Raw genomic sequence first — 24,481 nt, forward strand, 5'->3', positions numbered from 1 at the left:
AGAAGGTTTGGGGGGTCGATTTTGTCCTACCGCCCATTGCTGGGTTGCTACCTGCTTTTTATTATTTTTGCCGGGACCTCCTTCGTTCCTATTTTTGTCTCAAATGACAACCTTTGTTTGAATAAAAACCAACATTATTTGGTGAGATACTGTTGTGGCGTCCCTTATGTTCGGTCTCCTGCGAGCCATGCTTATTCCTTAAAAGGAGGCCGTAACAGTTACTTCACAGCAAAAAGGACATAACTTTGAGGATAATTATTTCTATTTCACTTTACTGGAACACATCCAGAAAATATGTATGCAGTTTTTTGTTGTTTAAAAAAAAACATCCTCTACAGGTGTCAAGTATTTAGCATGATCTACTCTTACACTTGAGTAATAGCACAGCTCTGTTAATACTGGAGTGGAACCTTATTTAATGTTACTGGTAAATCCTGTGTTTGTCCTACTATTTCATTTAAAGAAATGTCTGCTGTAAAAAACGTCTATTACGGCAGGTTTATTCAAGACATGCTTGAGCATTACATACACATGTCGCATCAGTTAAACTCATTGACAGCTCGCTAAGACCAGCTTTAAGTCGCATCACTTCATTCCAAATTCCAATGATCAAAGAATTTGGCAGACAGAAAAACAACAGAGCTGGTGGTGCCTGAAAGTTTTGCACAGTACTGTATATATATATATATATATATATATATATATATATATATATATATATATATATATACATATATATATATATATATATAATATATATTATATATATTATATATATATATATTATTTGATGAATGAAATCCTACATTGTGTCACTTTATCAAAGCATATCATTGTAGTCCGTAGCTGTAGCACACCGGCCTCTTCGCAATAAACCATATTGCTGTCTCGTGGATTATGAAACATGAAACTCTGTGTCTGACACACACACACATGCACTGATCCAAAGTTAAGTCAGTAAAATCCTGCAAGACAGCAGAGCAGACAAAGGAAGATTGGGAAGTAAGTAGAGCAGAAGGGAACAAGAGACAGAGGAGGTTCATTAGACATAAAATCTTTGTTATATTAGTGCTAAACTAATATGTGCATGTCCTGTTAGATAATCCCTGGCAAAGAGGGGGGGAACAAAAGTCCCCACAGGGGCAAATTAAGTATCTTTCTAACGGAGCCAAAGAGATTAGCTAAATAATCTGTTAAGAGCTTTGAGTCAAAGGTAAACCATGAGGATTTTCACAGGGAGTGGGTTTTATGGAGCTGAACAGGTGTTTGCTTGTGTTTTCAGCCGGGACACAAACACCTGAGTGTCATTGTGTGCTTTGTAGCAGTGATGCTGCACAGCCAGGCCAACGCTCAATGAGAGCCGAGGCTAGCTTTCAGTTGAAGCATTGGAGTGTGTTTGGGAAATGGCCAGAACTAGAAAGACTACAATGTCCTGCAGGTCTTTTCACAATGATTTAATATAATTTCATAGCAGATGACTTTCTAGAGAAAACGAGAAGGGAGAGAAGGCATGGATGTGCTACACACAAAAATCAATTGGAGTACAAAGAACATTGCTACTGACCTTAGAAACACAAGCACAACACCGACAGGGATTTGATTTAGAAGTAAAACAATGTTTGCGGTTATATAGCCCATTTGAAAATCTGACTTGCCGATTGCGCCCCCTCAAAAACACTGCTTTCCACAAATGTTGTTTCTCGTTTTGTTGTGACACACACATGCTCATTGTTCCTGAATGGGTGCATGATTCATGTGAAACGGGTGTGCAAAAAAAAAGAAAACAGAGGACCGAACCCTAGTTACAAATTGAACAGAAATGAACAAACAAAAAGGCAAGAGAACAGAAAAACGTCAAAACACACTAAGTAGTAATACAGCTAACGTGACATGAAATGCGTAGAAAAACATACAGCAACAAACCAGAGTGAAATGTTATGTCAAATAAAACAAAAAGACCCAACACAGACACTGGGTGCACAGAGGCTAAACACACAAGTAAGGCAGGGTTAATCAGACACAGGTGATAAATAGGTCACAGGTCAATCACATTGGGGCGGCAGACAATCAACAGTGTGTGTGTGTAGTGCCGTTAGCAATTTGTGACCTCCTGATTCTGAAGACTACGGGTGGCCCTTGCAAGGCTGATTTTCCGCTAACAGACAGTGGAGCCAGCCCCCAATCTACCCACAACAAGCCATTTAACCATCACAATGACACAATTACAAATCCTGCATAGTTCAACAAATCCCAAGAAAAGACCAGGAATAAGAATGAGTTTATCCTGCTATAAAGTATGTTCATCCATAACCTATTATATGGTATTTTTGCTCCTCTATGCCATGGAGCTCCATTGTTGTCCAAAAAGAATTACAAACACACTCCATTGAGCTGTGTTGCACTGGCTGACAGAAACACACAGGGATTCCAGTTTATTTTTGCTCACTCCCACATAAACATAAGCCCTGCTACTCAAACCAAAAGTAAGGCAAGTGAACAAATTCAGTAGGGGTGCTCTTAATTCTGTTATGCTGCTTTATCATTGCATCTCCAAGAGCGACTGACTGCTCAAAGATAAACATTGGCTGTACTTATGAGTGTGGAGCGGGTGAAGGTTTCAACGTTGACTCATGAATGTGCTTGAAATGATGCCTGCTCATCCAAAAGTGTGTTTGTTCCTGTTTGTTCCTCCTACACCGACTTGGCTGGTAAAATTTCCCAGATGTGTGTGGCTGACTGAAGGTGTGACGCTGCTGTCTGCATGATGATGTGACATCAGTATGGGTGGGATGGAGCGAGTGCACTCATGTGTGAACCGTCTCCGAGTTTGATTTTTGTGTGTGTTCAGGTGTAACGGCATCGATAAATGTAAATTTTGCAGCCGTCTATGCCACTCGGGTTGGCATGATAATAAAATTAAAAGGTGAAAATTAACATTATGGACCGCCCTCACACTTTTTTGGTTCATCTGTCATCCGTCTGTTAAACAGTCATTCATCCAGAGGATTCCAGCCCTTTTCCCCTGTCCCTCATTCTCCACCCCATCCAAGGCTTGTTCGTGAGGGTGAAATAAAACTCTGTGGCGTAATTGAACAACCCTTCCCCCCGTCGAACTGTCCGGTGGGTCTCTCTCTCTCATCTCTGAGGATAAGCTAAAAGCAGGGGATATATTATCTTCCATCACAGAGGATTTAGGGGACCAGCTCAAGTTAATGAGGGGTTTTAAAACTGACGAGAAAAAACAGAGAAGACAATGATAGAAGAGGGTCATATAAGGGGAGAGTAGTGCATGTGTGTGTGAAGAAGATGGTGACGTATTGTACACTGAGAGTATATAATTGACTAGCTTCCACACGGTGATTATCTCAGTGGTTAATCTAGTTAAGACCCATTTTGCACATATACAAATACAGTGACCAAGTTGTGTGTTCTGCCCTTAGTGGAGCCATAATTGCTGCAGTGGCAGGTCTCAGTGACAGCAGCATGGATGGTCAGGTAAGGTCCCTCCTCCCGACATCATCTCACAAGCATGTTTGGAGAGGGGACGAGGCATCGAGTCATCAACAGTCTAACAACAGGAGCAGAGAAGTTCCTAATTTAATAAAGCATTGTCGGACAACAGATTTACTAGATTTGCTGGAAGACCCATGTCACTGAGCAACCACTCAGTATATAGAGCTAGATTTGAACTGAAGAGTTTTACTGGCAGCAGGTTGAAATTAAATTCAATAAACTGAGCTTTTTTCGAATGAAGTCTCAAAGTCATTTCAGTACATCCTCACTAAAATAGTAACTGCAAAACTCCACAGAATCAATTTGATTGAATCTCCCAAAGATTCTTCCGGGCACTGAACATTGGGTAAAAAGTTGAGAAGGCAATCTCCTTTGTCCCAAACAAATAACCTCTGTCTCCATTCTTCTACTTCAGTGTTTGGTGATGACTTGACTGTAGACTGATGCAAATCAAACAGATTTGACTTGTGACATGTCAGTTTTTGAAACTGGAAGTTAATAGACATCACCTGCAACCAGGCTCCTACTGGATACCAGCTGTCAATCACACTGGTGTCCATTCACATGTGGATCATTCATTCATTGTCTACTGCTTTATCCTTCACAATGAGGGTTGTGGAGCCAATCCCAGCTGACACAGGGAGAAAGGCGGGGACATCCTGCACAGGTTGCCAGTTCATCGCAGGGACAACACACAGACGCAAACAACCATACACACACCTCACACCTAATTTAGCATGTTTTTGGACTGAAACCAGAGTACCTGAAGAAAACCCATGCGCACACAGGGAGAACATACAAACTCCATGCAGAAAAGCCCTCAGTCATACCAGCCACTATGCTGCCATGTGGCCCCTGAATGGGAATAGAACATGGACCTGATGGATGTAGAACAAAGGTTGGATGAGGGAAACGTCAGTAATTTAGCTACAATTTCCATTCCCTACTCCGAGCTATTTTTGAGATAACCATCCCAAATGGGTGACCTTTCCAGAGAGGCATTGCTTTTGCAGCAAGTAAATACCTGCAGTGTTTTCCTGTATAATATACTGCAGTATCATGGTGTTGTAGAGACGCCTACAGAAGTGCATTCAGACCTCTCACCTTTGGGTCATGTACTCACAGCCATGTTTTAATGCCCACTGCTTTACATTGGAGGCAATATTCCAGTTAAATGTTTTAAGTCACAGCTCTCTGACAATGACTTATTTCCTCCAGAGTGCCCTTTGCAAGCTTCCTGCAGACAAAATGTGGAGTTCAGCAGAGCAATAAGAGCTGAGCTGTAGAAGAACAAAGTCATTATTCTGCCTCCAACAGCTGCGGATGAAAATCTGTCTGACATGTGAGAGCGCTCCGACCTCTTTGACTGTATTTTACGTCCATCTCTCCACCATCTAACTGGGTGTCTTTGCACACAGCTGCACAAGTTATCCTAAACTTTTTGTAAGAAATGATTCTTAGATCTGTGTTTTTTTTTAGTTTTTTTTTTTACAAGCACTTATCAGATTTAAGTGTGCAGGCAACTCAAGCTTATCCCAGTATTCAATGTGACAGCAAGAGAAGAGAAAGTCACAGCATAGCGGTGAAGAAATAGCAAAGGACTGCTCTCTCATGTCATCTCAAGGCCCTCATGTTAAAGCGACATCACATTCTTGCTTGAAAAAGGCGTTTTCATGTGACCGCCTTGCACACAAGGCAGGCGTTACTCCACATGTCTTCCCTCAAATGCCTTTTGCTGAGTTAGCATTATCATGCTGGGGGCATCAATACACGGCATGTGCTGAATCAGACGAACGCCATTTTTGGTTTGAGTGAAAATCCTATTTATTTATTCTGCTGACCTCCTTTCAATGGAGGCAGAGTGAGGAAATCAGTTTTTAAGCTTACACGAGAAGTCAGCGCTACCTCTAACATTATCAGAGCCCAACTTGAAGAGTGGTAATTCCTATCTGACATTTGCAGTATCTCCTGTTCAAATAGCCACTTAGCCTGAACAGATCCACCACTTTTTTTCCCATTAACGGCAAGAAGTGGACAAACTGCTGTTTCTCCTCCATTGGCCAGTGAGTTATAAAGTGCCAATTAAGGCAGTTGCTGCCTTTTTATACGGTACATCACATTATTCAGTCCTTTTTGGGTAATTGTTTTCTTGTCAATTTGTACACACAGAGGACATTGCTATATATGTGATTGTAAAAACCCACTGAGGCACACTGTGATGTGTGAGTTTAGGCTATATAAATAAAACTGACTTGATTTGATTTGGAAAAAATGGCGAGTAGGAAGCACAATAGCAGCATCAATTAAGTGGGGCAACTACTGCTAAAAAACACCTGGACATTTACTTGTGTCAGGATAAACACAAACTGCCAGCATTGCTGCAACAGCTCGATCTTGCAGATACATGTTGCACAACATCAGAAGGATACGGCCTCTTCTAACCCAGAAGGCGGCACAGGTTCTGGTCCAGGCTCTTGTCATCTCACGCTTGGACAACTGCAACTCCCTCCTGGCTGGTCTCCCTGCGTGTGCCATACGACCTCTGCAGCTCATCCAGAATGCAGCAGCTCGACTGGTCTTCAACTTACCAAAATTCTCCCACACTACGCCGCTCCTCCGCTCCCTTCACTGGCTTCCTGTAGCTGCTCGCATCCATTTCAAGACTCTAGTGCTTGCGTTCCATGCTACAAACTGATCTGGTCCAGCCTACATCCAAGACATGATCGAAACCTACACCTCAGCCCGCCTACTTCACTCTGCATCGGCAAACCGGCTTGCTGCCCCCTCACTGAGAGGATCGCAGAGGCATTCACAGAACTCAAGACTGTTCACGGTCCTAGCTCCCAAATGGTGGAACGAGCTCCCCATCGACATCCGGACAGCAGAAAGCCTCCACATCTTCTGCCGGCGACTAAAAACACATTATTGTAAGTCGCTTTGGATAAAAACGTCTGCTAAATGACATGTAATGTAATAATGTAATAATTTAATGTAACTGGGCAGCATCGGGGTGATGGTGGTGTGAGATCGCTATAAGTCATATCAAGGCATATGTTTTGGTAATGATTTAGAATCTCTAAGTGGGAACAACAGAAGTTCCACATTAGATTTTTAATAAATAAAATAGAACTAATGCAGAATATTACTTTATTAGTCTTACAGAGCTGAAATTAGTGATCATAAAATACATAACAAACAAATAATTCTTATAAAAGTTTCAATTATACCACAAATTGAAGCAGAAATATGCATAATTCTTACCCTATATTTTAATGATTGCTGTCTCCAACCTCCAGACCATCTGTTAGCAGAAAACCAGCTTTGCAAAATAAGGGCCGCTGACCCGGAGTCCTCAGTATCAGTATGTCTCACAAGAAACACAAATTCACCACACTACACACACAACAGGTACTGGCAATAAGATCAAGGCAATGATAGCATTATTTTTAGACATCATCGTGGCATAGCCGCTGAAAAAGAAGCAGAGAAAACCATTGTTTGTGGACTGTCTGACCGAGCGAGGGCCACACAGCAAAACGAGTAAACATTGGACCGGCTTTTTTCGAATAGCATGCATTGAAAAGCACAGAAGCATGCAAAACAGATGCAGCCAGGCATGGACATGGACGTGTTCGCCGGCTCCGTTGAAAACAAATACACATGGCCAGGAGAGGGGAAGGGAGCGGTGAGTTTAATGACAGTGAGACAGTGGCAGACAGTGTTGTACAAATATGTGCTTTAGGGGAGCTCCGTAGAGGAAAAAAAAAGACGAAAAAGCAACCAGACTTGCAAAGTTCCGCTTTAACAGCTAACACTGAGATGAAGTCTTCTTTAATTATTGTATTCAGTTCAGTTGCTTCAGTGCATCAGTTCTGAAATGATGTGGAAATCATCTGGCAAGGTACAATCATTTCAGACCAGCTGGCTCAAACCATCTGTGACCCACAATTGTGATGTGTATCTCAAAACCAGTACATGAGTGACTTTTATTTAGAGGAGGCATGTTGGAGGAACAGCCCTTTGCTCTGCGGTGTGTCATTTGGGAAGTGGCTGAGAAATGGGGTCTAATCTAAAGATTGCTTTAGAATTGGAGGGTAATGGTCACACTGGGCCAGTTTTATTTTGCACCAAATGACAACAGCCTGTTGGTAGACTTCATGTTTTATTCCTTGGACTAGATTCACTCTTTTTTTTCCTCCCCACTCGGCCAAGTTCCTCCCCAACTTGGCTGTAAACTCTTGGCACAAATGTATTTTTTGTCCTGCAATGACATAAGAGTTATACCATCCTTGTTATGTTTAGCACAGTATAGTCAATGTAAGTTTAATTCAGTGAAAATCAGCATGTTTTAATGTTTATTTATATGTCTTGTCTAGTTCCAGACACAGAGCGTAGACATAAAATCTGTTCAGATCAGGATTGTGCCAAAGAAGTTGGCAGAAGTTAGTTGCTGCAAACCAAAACTACAAGGTTTCATATAAATAAATAAATAAATAAACAAGTGAATGTGATAATCCATCAATTATTTTTACATAGAGTTTTTTTTGCTTTTTATATATTGAAAGCATCTCCGGGGAAGAACTGAAGGTTGCTTTATGAAAGGGTTAGCTCCAATTGGAATTTAAAATTCCATCTTTTACAGGGACGCAAAATTAAATGATCTGAGAATTTCACAACACTGCATGAGTGTAAATAGTCGAAAGCAGAAGAAAAAGCTTCGCTTCCTTTTTTTGGAATGGAAATCCAGCAGTAACAAAATAGAGATATGTCTCATTTGTCTCAAGGATCCTGTTTTTTGGCATGTTTTTTTGATTGAGTGTGCTCCAAAATTCATTCACAAGGAAAGGAGAGAGAATCCAGCTCTAGTTTTCAATCACACATACAGAGTCTCTGAACTTGTATGGTCTACTAATACACATGTACTGGTTAACTGATTCCTCGTCTGCTCCAATTGTACCTGGTGACCCACCAGAGTATCGTGACTAGATCTGTGTTGTATCCCTCTGGGATATTGCTCTCACACCTGGAGGACATTTACAGCACCTTCTGGCTCAGAAGAGTTGCCAGCATGTGCAAGGGTGAGAATAAGAACCAGTGTCTGTTCAAATCCTCTCCATCTGGCAGATGTTATAAAGCCATTCACACCTGCACCCGCAGCCTGAGAAACAGCATCTTTCCCAAAAACACAACTTCTCTTAGTCAAAGTTTGATTGAAAACTAGAGCTGGATTCTCTCTCCTTTCCTTGTGAATGGATTTTGGAGCACACTCAATCCCTCATACAAGTGATTGGAATAAACGCCTGATGCCAAACATGCCAAAAATTCCACCTTTTTACCTGAAAGGTACAAAAGTGTTTAAAAGAACTAAAGGGTACACAAATGTACCATGTCCTCAAATAAGGTACAGTGTCAAATAAGGTACAGTGTCACAGGAAACACTTCCTCCATCTATGGCCTTCATTGTCAACTGAGGACAAAGAAAATAGTCGAAGTACAAAGATTCAGATTTAAGTTAGTGTTAACTTTAAATGTAACTTTTAATGTTGCTTGCCTGCTAACATAACTGTTCTGGATCGGTTAGAGATGGTTATTTTGGTGCTATTCCTAATGGAAACGCAACAAAAAGACATACCGTACTGTACTGTGCTGTGCTTTAAAGGGTGCCACCCCATTGTAAGCCGTTGTACCCTTAAAGGTACAGTACTATACCTCATTTTCTGAGAGTGTATGTTCATCATTCAAGGATTAAATCTCACGTGCTGAGTTTGGTCTGCCGCTGTTACGGAGCTGTTCGTTTGTCGTGTTAAACTTTGAAAAGGAGAATTCACAACACGGGCAAGGTTCTTATCAAAAAAATCTTAATGATCAGCATGAATGTAGATGCTATATTATCTGTTCCTCAGTAACGTAGGAAGGTCATTGGAGACCTTTGAAATTGACATTCCAGCACACTTGTTATCGTTCTGTCTTACTGATTGAGCCTGTTGTCTAAACCAGAGGCGGTTAATTACCTCCTCACAGCAGCTCCCATCACCAGGCAGCCTACCCACCAAGACCTCAGAACAGAACACAACACGACACCTCTGGTTAACAAATTAGAGAGTGTTTCGGCAAAAAGGGAGAGAGAGGGAGATCCTGGAACAACTGAACAAGAGAATGAGAGAAGGAGAAAACATGCACAGATAAAAGAATGGAATGCTGCCAGCAAATGGAAGCTGTGGAAAGGCAGGAGGAGGAGAGTGATGGAGGAAACACAGCGAGCATGTGAAAGAAGAAAGAAAAGCCATAGGATGCTGGTGAATAAATGAGAGGATGACAGAAAGTTAAAACTGATGACAAGAGAGAGCTTTTAATGAAATGGGAGGGGGACGCAAATGGTAGATGTAGGGGAGCAAGAGAAAAAATGACAAGAAACTAAACCGACACCAAATCCACAGGAAGCTGCTTTATCAAATGGGGCTGTGCCGCAGTCTACCAGCTCTGTGCTGTGATAAGGCTCATTTTTCATTAACACAGTGATTTATCAACACTGTGCCGAGGGGATCGTAGCAGGGGCTTTTGATTAAGGCCATTAGATATTAGACATTAGCCGTGAGATTACTCACACTGCTGGGGTGCATTTGATTTCGTTATGCCAGCGGTTTGCCCATGGGCAGCCTCCACATACGCACCCCGATGGGTGCTTCCTTTGAAGCAGCGCTCGACAATGATGGGGGTCTCCCCAGTGGCTCAGCGGGTGAAGAGCGGTGCCACGGGTTAAGTACACTGAACAGAGTCTGACCTTTGCCTTGACTTATGTACGTTTTCTCCCTCTGCTCTTTATATTGTTTGCATGATGAATTATTTAAAATGTGGATACATATGAATTTTAGAAAGTAAGCATAAACTCAAATAGCAATGCATCTTCATCTTTGAATTGCTTTCATCTGGCGGGAAATTAAGATAAATTCATTTTTCAGCAACATGCGACTTCACAAATACATTTTACATACTGCACCTTTAAAGGGACAGATATTTTTAAGTTAATAAAGTAAAGGTCCAGTTTTTAAGAATTAGTGATATTTTAACCGTAAGAGACTGCAAACTGTAACAGACTGCTGTACTTTCCCCTCCCTTTCCCAAGCAACAACTGTGAGGGTTGAAGGTTTGAACCCAGGGTTTGCTAAATGTCAATGTCACACCAAGTTGCTCCTGATAGTTGTGCTTGCAGAGTGAGAATTTATGAAAGAAAGAAAAAGCATTGAAGGTAAATTAAGTGTGTGGGTGTGCATTGGTGAAGGGGCACTGTATAAAAATATACTTTTTACTTTGCATACCTTGTCTGGCTGTTTTTTTTCGGGTTGCTGTAGAAACATGATGGTGCAAATTGGCGGCCTCCATAAATAAAGGACCTTGCCTAAAATATGTATGGCTTATTCAAAGACTAAGGAAACATGTTTTTGCTAATGTGATTATACACTTCTACAGACATACTTGAGGGAAGTACATCCAATGTATGCCAATAATTCATTCTAAATGTAACAGCAGTGAATGTTACACTTAAATGCATAATGTGGCCAAAAAGGAGGTATGTATGAAAATGCTTTCAAATTGATTTCCAACTTTTTCCAGTATGCCACAACATTTCAGAGGCACAAACGTCTTCTGGTTCTCCCTGCTAGTAAGGTGAGGCCTTTTGTCCACGAATAACGTAATAACTCCAAATGTAATTTACGACGTAATGAAGAAATGACAGCAACGGACAGCCAAATGTTGATGATCATAAAAGCTCCGGTGCATAGCTCGTATTGACCCCTGAGTAATTACAAAACACCCCTGCTTCTCTACACGACTTGCTTTTCTCTTCCCTCGCTCCAACTCCCTTTCTTCCCTTTCTCCTTCACATACAGAGGGAGCTCTTTGGCTTCTGCTGTTTTGTTTCCATGGTCCTTTTCTCCAGGTTTTAAGTCGTTTCTGAAACTGTCAGAACATATCCACAAACCATCTTTGGTCACAAGGCCATGGCAACAGCTTGAACCTCAACCACCATTTAAAAAGAAAAAAAAAAATCGCTTAACCAGGCTTAACAGGAACTGGTCAGAAAAAGGAATTCTGAGTGAATGAGACAAAACTGAGGCTCAATCAGATGTGATTATTTCAAAAGTCTTAGTTTCTGCACATCCAGACTAAGACAGCCCTGGAGAAAAGAACTAAAGTGGCGGTAGCTTTGATGCCACTGGCTCACGGATTGTCATATAAAAGCAAAGAAAGAAGTAAATAATTTACTGCAATGAATGTTCAGCCAGCATCCAAGAGACTTTATTTTGTTAACTGATCAGACCATTACAAATACACCTCAGTTCCTTCATCAACTAGATGGACTTGGGTTTGATGACTGCTATTTTCTCAACAGACAGGCAGAGCTGTTGCTGTAATGAACAGAATAATGGTGCTCAGACTCCAGCCACAGTGTTGCCATATAAATCTGGCAAGATTCTGATTTGGCCAGTATGCTGTAGTCATCACAGGGAGAGGCTATTAGTGAACATTTCTAATGCACTTGACTTTTTACCCCCCCCCCCCCTCATTTTGAATCTCTAATATGTCTGATTTCTCCACCTCAGCAGCTATTGTGATACTTTCTTTGTTTCTTCTCCCCTGAAAAACAGGCTCATCTGTTCTGCCTCTCTCTCCTGCCCCCCTTTGCCTCGCTTCTAATTCAATTACTCCTTTTGTCTTATCTGGCTCTTTGCTGCTCTCTCCAGATAATCTGATTATGAAGGAGAGTTGGCAATTAAAAACATAGATATGAGAGAGATCTATCCTTCATTCTTCATGCTGGCTCAGTAAGTTCCGGCTACAGAGCTCTCGTGCAGCTATGGTTAAAAATGTGACACATAAGACCAGTCGCCTTCCCTCCAGGATGCTACTTACTAACTGCTGAGGATGTAATCTTCACAACTACAACTACTCACAACTACTTTTTTTGTTAAAGCGACACAATGTGGCATTTAAAAATAAATAAATTGAGTTTAAGTTAATGTCGCAAAGATTGTTTTAATGGAACAACAGGGTGAGTGCCACCTCTGTCAATGCCTGAGCAGATCTGCATCGTCTGTATTGTCACAATTTCTTGGTTTTAGTCCGTGCCACGAAGATAAGTACAGCATTCTACTTTATGGCAAAAGTATCTCCAACAAGGAAGCAAACGAAGTGACAAAGTTACACAGGCGAAAAAAAATAAAATTGCTGTTCTTTCTCCCCCCAGTTTTGTGTCCCCTCTCTCTGTGTCCTCATCTTGCAGGTTGCAGGATCCAGATTCACCATTATTATTATGCTATAATTAAAGTTGATATCAGTATCATTTTTATCAACAGTGGGTGAATTATTGCTGCTCTCGATAATGTTGTCTATGTACAGAGCCTTGAGATAATGTATGTTGTGATTTGTCAGTCAGTCATCATCTACCGCTTTATCCTCCACCAGAGGGTCGCGGGGGGTGCTGTGCCAATCTCAGCTACACCCTGGACCGTTCGCCAGTCCATCGCAGGGCCACACACAGATAGAGACAAACAACCATTCACTCTCACACTCACTCCTATGGTCAATTTAGAGTGTCCAATTTACCTTATCCCCACATTGCATGTTTTTGGACTGTGGGAGGAAGCCGGAGAAACCGGAGAGAACCCACGCACACACGGGGAGAACATGCAAACTCCATGCAGAAAGGCCCTTGTTCCAACCGGGGCTCGAACCCGGGTCTTCTCGCTGCAAGGCGAGAGTGCTAACCACTACACCACCGTGTGGCCCTGTTGTGATTTGGCGCTGTACAAATAAAATAGAATTGATTTGAAAAATAATTTATATAGAATAAGTAATCACGTGGTTTCATTCATGTCATCATATTTGTATACAATGCTATGAGAAAAGGCTGCACTGTGCCTGGTCTGAAGACACAGGTTGCTGTGACATTAGCAACAGATGGGTAAATGTTGTAGGATTTAAACAGTGAACAAAAAGCACATACATGTATCCGCCTGCGTCACTCGTGCATGTGTTTCTCTCTGACTCACTATCTAATTGCAGCTCTCCAACAAAGCAACCCATTCAACATTGAAATCGAAAAAACATACAGTCATTCTTCATCCTGAAATATTTCTTTTATTGATGGAGAGCCATACGACTCAGTCTCTTTCCCTTTCGCTCCAACGAGTGAACAATGGAATTTAGGACTGGTTTATGTGTGTGAACCTTTCTCTCTGGTGTTCACACTCACCCTGTGTGGGAAACCCAAAGCCTGGTCCTAATGAAGCAAAATCTCCGTTCTGAGGTTGTGGTTGAAGTTAAGATTAAAGAGATAGTTCAAGTTTTTTGAAGCGGGGGCGTGCGGGGTATTCTTTGTAGACTAAGCACCTCACAGAAGAAAAGGACAGGAGATGAGAAGAAAGGGAGAGTATAGCGGACTGGATCGCGTGGGAGTTTCCTAGCTCCAGAAGATGGCAGTTGTAAAGAAAATGTGGTGAGACAGTGGCAGAAGGAGTGGGAGATGTAAAAGAAGGGTTGGCATTATCACTCTCTACAGCCCTTCTGTTTGAAATAAGTGGCTTTCAATGGAGTTAAAGGAGGAGGGATGAGGTTGTCATGTCTGAATTTTTATAGGGTGAAACCCTGACTGTCTGAGCCCTTGTGGCAGCAGAGACAATTAAACATGCTTTATTTTCATGTGATAAATTCAAAAAAAGAATCAATTTTCAACACTTTGAGGAATCTTCACCTTCATTTAAGACCTTTTTTGCATTTCTTCATGCAACTGAATTAGTTGCATGTGTAACTGAGCATTACACCTCGGGGCGACAAAGCAACAGCAATGGAGGAATCAGTTCACATGAGAATCATTTGCGACACACTCTCAGTTATGACTTTGTATATTTTTATGCAACTGCTTGTCTGTAGTATTGGCTTTATAGTGTACAGTGGGCTCATACTGTATATTGAAATTGGGCTTGGTGAGGCGAGACTGAACATATATACAAACAGTCATCAAAATCAAGGAATCTGTGAAGACAAACGAAGTGTGCTGTATTTGATTTAAATATAAAGGGGAGGAGCTTCATATATATGACTTTATTAACAAGAAACTGTGATGATGACTCAGGATTTCCTGTTTGTCCATCAGAATTTGTTTTTCTCCGCTGATATTTACTCATCTGGCATGGCTGACGCCGTGTGGGTGTGTGACTGAGTGTGTGTGCGTGTGTTTGTCCGTGTACATGTTTGTGATATTTACTCACTTGGCTGGCCATACCCTTCATAAGCACTGTAATGCCTGTGTGCTGCCACTTGGTGTGTGTGTGTGATCGCTGATCTTCGCTCAACTGGTCATGCATTGTGTGTGTTTGTGTTTGTGTGTGTGTGTGTGTGTGTGTACAGTGAAATTTGCTTCATGGATCAACGCCTCTTCTTAGAGAGTCTGTTCCTATACCTTTCACACATGAATACATTTGACACAATAATTTACATAACTGCAATCTTATCCTCTCTCTCTCTCTTTCACACACACACACACACATACTCACACTTACAAATACATACAAAAGCAACACTGCAAGAAAGAAGTATCTCTGTATGTCAACGTCGTCCTCCACACACATTAGCAAGTTTGTGCAGCTATTCTTCTATGGATGCTGCAGTGACTTCCATTAATTTGGATTGTCTAAACAAACACTTAACCATAAGCAGTTAATGTGTGAGCCTAACCTTAACCTAACCACAATTCAAATCTTAGCTCTGAACATAACCAGTTCCTCAGAAATTAGGTTCTGCCCCATTAGGACCAGGTTTTGGTCTCCATGAGGACTACTACAGGTAAACACAAACACACACACAACACTTCATATTGTGCTCTCCATAAACATAGCACAAAAAGGAAGGACATTTTTTAAAAACTTTAAAAAATGTTGATCGTGACTGTTCGTCAAACCTGGAAACGATTATGTTCTCAAATGTCTTGTTTTGTCCACAAACCAAAATAATTAACTTTCAATGATTTCGTTGTTATCCGGAGCAAAGAAATTAAGAAAATATTTACATTTAAGAAGCTTAAACCATCGGAAATCTTCTTTCAATCATAAAAGAAAGCTTCAAACCGATTATCAAAATAGCTGTCGATTAATTTAGTAATTGATTAATAATCGATTAATTGTTTCAGCTCTAGACATAGTTGGTCAATAATTATAATGTCTTTGTTGTATCAATGCTTCTTGGCAATAAATAAATAATAATGAATAATACCTTTATGGAAAACAATACCAAACCGAGTAGAGTCGAGCTGGAATATAGATATAGGATATGAAGATATAAAACAGATTCACATGAGAGACAAAGAAAAAAATCGTCATCACAGAGATGATTATAAAACATGATATAGAACACGCTAAATAACATTGGAGACTCGTATTGGATGATTATACTGAGTGAGACTGAAATCATACAAATGAGTGACACATCCAATGATCTAATCACTCTTCAAACCAAAAGAAAACCTCAATCAGCTTCATTGAAGCTTTGATGAAACTGCACCAGAGCATGTCCTACTTCACAATGAGAAAAGCCTTTATTGCAAGGTGTGAGAATTTGCTGTTATTATCTCTTATGAAATGTTTTAGTGTAAGGGAGTGCAAGGGGGGGAGAGGAGAGGGGAGGAGAGTAGTGAGCTATAAAGACACAGGGAGCGAGAGATGGTTGCTTCTTAAGCGTACTCACGCCGCAAGCTCCGAGCCATCTGCTATGCTAATGCCGCCCTCTAATTTACAAGAAGTAGTAGTAGACATGCCGATGTTTAATTCATGCTAATCTAATGACTGCAAATGAGGCTAAACTCCAACAGAAAACATTCACCTGATTGGAACATCAAATAACAATCACACTCAGCAGCACTGATGACTCCTCCACTCCATCTTCTTCCTGAATCTTCTTTATTTCTCTTATACTCTGCTCAATATAGTTTGTCTGCACACGTGCACTAGTGTTGCAACGCTTCGTCAACCACTAATTACATTTGTCAGAGCAGAACTGTAGTGTTGAAATGTTGCATTCTAAGTTAAGTGTGTAACTGCAGTGCACTACAGGAAGTGAAGGGGGCAGTGTCACTTCCATTGTCTGAGTGTGTTCTGTACTCTTTTTAACCACCAATCCTCCTGCAGTATTAACACCATGGATCTATTATAAGAACTGGATAGAGCCCCGCCCCCTCTGCCCTGAAGACAATTTTGTCATGGTGCCACTCGTGGTACTGCAACAATAATGACTCATAAGCATACTCATGAGGCCCATAAAGCAATTTTCCCATTGACCACAATAGTAAAAGAGACGCCTGTAAAACAGAACACCTCGAGACATGAACACAGGCATATATATATCTTTATATTCTATATTTTTAATTCATGGAATTTCACAACCTCAAAATTTCAACCTTCCTAAAGGCCATAAAGTTCCCGGGGAGGCTGCTGGTCTTATCGTCACGATCGGTTCATAAAGTTACTGATAAATGTGATGAACACATGGATTAGAGTGAAATAATCTGGAGTTTTAAAACTACCTTAAACACGTTGTTATTGTTCCTAATAATATGATCATGAGTCTGCAGGTTTTCTGGCCTGATTTTATTTTAATATTTTATTTATTATATTTGCCATACATTGTAATTATAACAATAAGTTAGCTTCATTTGTAAACCACCTATACAAAAACAGTTAGAAATTTGAACTTCAAAATGTAAAGCATAGCAATGAGACCAAAAATCATATTCATGGTTAATATTCAATGGAATTGTTTCTTTAATCATCATCAAAGTACTTAATGTTGTCATTATTTTCTTGGACAATAATATATAAAATTCTTGAGTTCTGTGACAGCAACATTTTATATTTTACAGCAATTTTTGATGATTAGCATACAATATATCAGTGAATGGAAAATCAAGGAAATAGCGTCCAAGAAAACAACATAAATCCTGTAACAACACATATAAACTAATATTGACGGTCAACTAAATGAACCATTAAATTGATCATTTTAACCTGTAATTATGTCATCATACTTTTCAGTTTACTGTATTCACTATCGTTGGTTTTGACATTCATTTACAAATCCATGGTTTAAAGCGAAGCGTTGATTTTGCTAACACAGGGAGGAGGGTGTGGGGCAGCATTTCCAAATTCAATCCAATTCAAGGCTTTTGAAATGTTTGACTTTTTTTCCCATTACAGAAGCTGTGGTACCACCATGGTACGGTTCGGTTTAGTACAGTACGGTATGGTTTGGAATGGTAATGGTCTGGTACTTGGTAAGTGGGGTGTGGGCTGTTCCAACAGACGTCAAAGGAGGAGATCCAGTAGCTCAGTCTATGGCTGTTTGTCTCAACACGACATGAAGCTTCATAGGAGACTGCGTGCGTTTGCCTCGACTTCCATGGTATTTTTACACCGATCACTATGTTCCGTACCGTACCAAACTATTCCACTCGGCGAGAGAGTAATGGTCACCATAGCAGAGTTTCTGCCTCCTGAGCTGTCCCTCGAATATGCTCATTTCTCATCCTGTCCATCCTGGTCACTCCCAACAAAAGTCTCAGCATCTCCAGCTCTACCACCTCCAGCTCCGCCTCCTGTCTTTGAGATTGTGCCACTGTTTCAAGCCATATTTCATAGAAGGTCTTACTACTACATTGTAGACCTTTCCTGTCACTTTTGCTGCTATTCTGCAGACACTTTTTCTGACCTTCTCAAAAGTCATTTGCAGTTTATAAATAATCTCTGTCCTGCCTTCCATTGTTCCTGTGAGTGAAAACTGTCCACCTGTTAAGAGCAACTTTCTCACCTACTGAGTATTTACACTGCTGCCTTTGATCTACATTAGTTGTGGGCAGATAAAAGGCAGCAGTGTAAATACTCAGCATTAACAGAGAATGAGGAGAGGAATGAAGAGCTCCCATCAGAAGTTGGAATACAGTATAGTTTCTGTATGTAGGTAAAATGAAATGCAAAGTTTTGGATGCAACGTCTAAATACTGCTAAACTAGCACATTTTTCTCGTTTTTCACAGAGGCACCAAGGCCCAAGACAGCTTCTTCTAATAGGTTCTGGGCAGGCTGTAGAACAAGAGGTGCAGAGCTGCCCTCCCCAGCTTGTTCCAAATCTAATTTTGGATCGCTAAATCAAATTTGGAAGTTCTTTAACACAGATCGAAGTATATATAGTATAGAATATATCTTTCAATACTCAGCCAAAATGGTGGGTCAGATGATAAAGACTATTTATGTAGCAAAATGTGTTGTACTCACTTGAAGCTCACTTGAAGCTTCTTTCATACTCTTGACACTGACAAATTGGTAATCAGGATACTGCATTTTAAAAGTCTTTAAAAGTTTTTCTAGATAAGAGAAGTCCCACAATGGGGGAATTTACTTATTTTTCCATGATATAATTTGTGTATAAAACTGTGATGCTACAAAGACGCTGTGCTCAATAAAGCCCCCATTATTCTTGTTGTATATTGACGTGTTACAGTATATTAAAGTAGTTTTTAATCAGAATGTTCCTTTTATGTTCCCGTTCTCTGGTTGTAAAAATAACTGTTTAATTGAAAGTGCAGAAAAAAATAAAATAGTCTATTCGATTTACAACATCAGTTAAAATCTTCCATCTAGAGTGACAGGCAGTTGGTTTTGTCCAATAGGTACTTGGTTGCAGGAAGTATTTCCTTTTTTGGAGTGTGCTAATCTCAGAATCTGCAGAATTCTTTCTCAAAGTGTCTATAAACATCTGCCTGGCTCAATTCTCTTTTCTTAACCAGAAAAATACAGTATACCGCTAGTTTTACTGGCCTGATGAGTAGCAGACATTAGTAAATAGTACGGCTGGGCGATAGGGACCAAAACTCATATCTCGATATTTTTTGTTCGAATGGCGATATAATAACGATATTTTGAACAAAACGGGTAAAGTGAGTACTTTTAACTCATCACCATCAACCATTTATTTAGGTTTTAGTCTGATAAAAGATAATCTATAGTAATAGCCTACACTTACAGGCATACTGTAAAATATGTAAACAAAAACAGGCCTACAGCTTCACAGAATCATATAGAAAACAGAGAAATATAAGAAACCGCAGGCAGTCTTGTATAAAGTCCTTGAAAGCAATAAATTGAGTAAAAGTACAAGTATCTTACCAGAAAATGACTTTAGTAGAAGTTAAAGTCACCTTTTTACAATATTACTTGAGTAAAAGTCTTAAAGAACCTGACATTTATTGTACTTAAGTATCAAAAAGTAATTTCCAAAGTATTTAAACAAAGTGAGCAATTACAATTTTGAATATGACATTTATTGTGGCTTCTTAACAATAAAAGCATAATAATAGGTACAGGCGTCTCAACGACATATCTCTTTCAAATAGAACTCTTACTACCGGTATATCGCCCAGCCCTAGTAAATAGCTAGTGCTGCCAGTGGGTTTACAGGTATCTCTGGGTTGCAGAGCAGCGCTTATATTGTCAACAATGAAGAACATACACACTCATATTACTGTTCTTCAACTGAGTGACATGAAGCACACATGCTAACTCTCTAGACTAAACTGTACGTGGAGACCCACGACCCTCATGTGGAGGATAAAGCGGTCACGATCCACAATAGCCATACTTTCACTTTAGATAATCTACCAAAACACCAGCGTCCTGAAAAGGTCATGAGTTCACAAGCAAGTTTACATCATTGATTCATCAATAAATAAAGATTTGTGTGACCATGGACAATAAAGTAACAGTTGGTGTGTGTGTGTAAACCATTCAGGTATCAAAACTTGCAGCACATTAGGGGCATCTGTGCTTTTTTACAGCTTTTCTCACACTTTTCAAAATAATTGATGATTTCTCTAACACAATGTGGAGGGTGAGGGGCGGCTTTCAGAAATCTCTCAAGGTCTTGAAACTGTTTGCTTGTTTGACTTGTTCCACCACTTTGCTTGGTAATGGCGGCTGAGTTCACATTACCAGCACCAGTGGCTGTGTCTCGGGGATCAGAAGCATGACGATAACCACAGCTGGTGGTGAAGTCGCCAACAGTGTTTTGGCTGATGGAGGTGTAATGGGCCTGAGGACTGTTGACAATGTCAACAAAGTTCTTGACATATCCTGAACCAGCTTCTCCAGCAGAGCAACCTGTACCCATATTTGTCACTTCCTTCATGCTTGTCATTAAGTTTATACAGTTTTGTTGTGTAATGTTGCTGCTTCTGCCTTCTTTGCTTTCTCTATTCTGTTCGTTAGTTAATAGGTCATGTGTTTGATGATCGTTAGTTGAGGTTAGTCACATTGTCGTCTCTAGTCATGTGACATACAGGACAAAATGCATAATCGATATGAAAGGAAAAACGTTCCTTTCATGTTGCAACTCTCCAATTTTCTGACATCTCATACATGAGCCAGAGTAGTTGCCATGGAAACAACTAAAGAGTACTGTATATTGAAAATGAACACAAACACACAATATAGGAAGTCATTTTAAGTGGCAGAATTTATACACCGAGCATTTAAGTGTTCTCCAGCACATCCCAAAGATTCTCATTGGGGTTCTAGCCAGTGCATTGAAAAATTAGCGTGTCACCATTACGTTACTTATTTTTGGCTACCGTTCGATCTAATCATGCCAGCATCGAAAGCGTGGAAGTAACAACAAATAGTATTGCATCGTATTTCACGCCACACATGACATTTCTCACACTGAGAAGAAATAAAACTGGCTGCAAACTTAAGTTAGTAATCTATGAATTGATGTTGAGGCAGATTGCTCTGCGTAGTTCATTCATATGTTTGGAAATAGCAACCTAAAATAATATTTCTTCCGGGTAAAGTCTGAAAATAGGTTAATAATAGCTGCTTATTAAAGTATAAGTTTGAAGTGTAGTGTATGAACTTAATGTCTGCCTGGTTTTTTTTCAATTCACCAAAATCTGCCACAATTTGGGTGTATTGTAGTCCAGAGTGTAACATGGACTACAATAGTCGGTGGAAAAATCTGACCACAGTAGCCAGTCTTTGACCAGAGATCATTTTTATGAAAACATGTATCATTTCAAGACTTTAAACTGAAATCATTTGCATCTGGATCAACAAATAACATTAGTAGATACCCCGCATACACTGGTTTACGCCCGCAAAAAGTGGGTCAGAGGTTTAATTACTCTGTACGTTAGTCAGCTGACTTAATGTTTAGCAAACCCAAATCAAAACACTTTCCCCACAGGCTTGTACAGCAGGCACAAAGCCATATATTAGCATATTTGATTTTTTTTCCCGCCAGGCTGTGTTTGTTGGCATGTGAACAAAATATAACAGGATAACATTATTTTTCTTTCCCGCTTAACAAACACAGCTGTGCAAAAAATACAAATAACAACAAGTTAATACAGTATACACGTCTTGTGTATGTTCATTACTGGTGTGCAAAAATAACTAACTCGAAGGTTCACGTTGTTGTCTTCAACATTCGTGTCACAATGAAACAACTACTGGTTACTGGTTCTGGCTGAACCCAGCTCCTGAGTCCAGTTCTACCATCCCTCCCACCCCAATTGACTCAAATGTGATTTAAGACTGACTTTTGATGCCAAAATGAGTTAGCACAACAGAAATGTAAGAACCCAATGGGTAAACTTCTAACTTGAATTAGCAGTCCAAACTCTAAAGTACAGAGATTATGTCCGAGAACAATGAGGAGATGTCAGATTAAAGCTGGTATGACCTCCCTGGAACAGTTTGTTGAGAGAAAGGGAGAAAGGCTTAGCCCATACTGAGAACCAGAGGAACCAGGTTAAGGAAGGATCTCGCAATCAACCTGTCTGCTAAGCTAACTGCCGAGGTGTGAAGAGTTGAAGAATTACACAAGGAGGATCAACTTGCCAGTTGACAGTGCTGCTGAGGGCTCAGAGTCAGTGCAGCGGGTAGAGACATTTTTAAGGGAATTATAGGATATAGTACCATCAGAAATTCCCTTGCAGCAAGAACACGCAGAACAATCCCTCTACCAGAGACCAGCAGACACGAACACACCCTCCAGATTACTCATGTGAGGTTCATAAACCGTCATCACAAGCAGCAGATGCTGGCCAAAGCCTACGGCATGAAAATACCAAGCACAAAGGCAAAATTATTTACATGAACAATCATTATTCTCCGGCATCATAGAGGAAAAGACACGATTATGCCGACACCAAAGGCTGACAGAAACATTTGGTTACCAACTCTGTGTCCATCTATCAGATGGTGTCAAAATATACAGTTTTGCCTGGGAAGCAGCTAAGGAACTGATGCTGCTGGAAGAGTCCGGATTGGAGGAGAGACTCATCAAGACATGGGAAGCTTGCAAAAGGCCAGGGCAACTGCTGGATGAAAGAGTGAGTGTGATAGACATGTGGCATCTCCCCGTGAGCTGTGAAATAACTGAGTTTGATTAGGTATGATTATGTCAACCAATCAACAGAAAACCTCTCACATTAGTTTCTCTGTCACAAACTGTCCTTGGAGGTGCGTGGGAACTCCCATTGTCTCACTTGAATTCCATACTCTTAACACATGTTAATCTACCTGTTAAAGTGGTGTAGTGGAATTCATATGATGATTACAGCAGCTTTTCTCTGGATTAAAACAACACAACCTACAAATATACATTCTGTCTGTGGTAATAGCAAAGATATTTCCTTAGTCTGTCTGATGTCCTTGATTATACATTATATGCTTGGAAAATACTGTAATTGAAATGAAATTCAGATGTTATTTGTGCTCCTGTCTTGTTGCTGAGGGGATATTTTTAGGTCATATTCAGTACGTTTCATTGTGGCGTGACTTTTTTTGAAACATTATCCAATCCAATCCAATCCAATCAACTTTATTTGTTAAACACAAACAAACCACAGTGGACCAAAGTGCTGTACAGAATAAACAAAAGACATAATAAGTAAAATGTTAAAAATTGGTTAAAACAATTGTTTAAAATAAATTAAAAATCATAAAAAAAAACACACATAAGAAATAGCAGCCATACAATAAAATCTATTCAAATTAAAATAATTAAAGCCCCTCTCAGCCTCTTACCTGTAAATACCTGTTAAGGGCTAGTGCAAACAATAATATGCATTTTTACAGTTGCTGAAAGTGATTAAAAGCTCCTAACTTGTGGCTGAGGGGATATTTTTATGTCAGAATCACTTGGGTTTATTGGAGGGGGAATATTATTCAAAAATCACAGCCCACTCTGCACCTTTTCCCTGTCAAACTGTTTTTGGTAAACAATCACTTTTTGGCAAAAAAACACCCTCATATGCACCTTGGTTTAAAACACACCTGGCTTCTTCCATATGTCTTTCATTTGTTTTTTTTGGAAAAGCATGTGAACGATGTTCCAGACAATTATGCAGCATTTTTAACACTACACCTGTGTGTTTATATTCAGAAATAATGGGTGGATGTCTCTTGAAAAATGTAAATGCTGATATTACCACACCTTCTTCTGGACAATGTAAACATGTAAATTACTTTAAAATGCCTGATGTGTTTCTAGGCTGGATATTTTTGACTTAAAACTGTTTTTTAATGTTGGCATTTGAAGTATCACCTACCAATTTTCTGTTGCGTTGCACTGAGTGGTCAAATTAAAGTAACTACTTTGGGTGATTCACCATGTTAAAGGTATCCAGATTTTTTCCCAATGTGCTGAATTAGAAAATGTCTTTCATTACCAAGCAAAAGAGGTGTTGACACTGAAGTATCTCTAAAATGAATCAATATCGAATAAAACCGTATCAAATTAAATGGAATTTTTTATTTAATTGGAATCAAATAAATTCAGGAAAGGATACCCAATCCTACTTAGAATTTGTCTTTCATGTGCTCTATAAAGCAAGCAACCTTGCTTTATGAGCACCACCAAGT

Source organism: Solea solea, chromosome 14, assembly GCF_958295425.1.
Source record: "Solea solea chromosome 14, fSolSol10.1, whole genome shotgun sequence".
NCBI lineage: Eukaryota > Metazoa > Chordata > Actinopteri > Pleuronectiformes > Soleidae > Solea > Solea solea.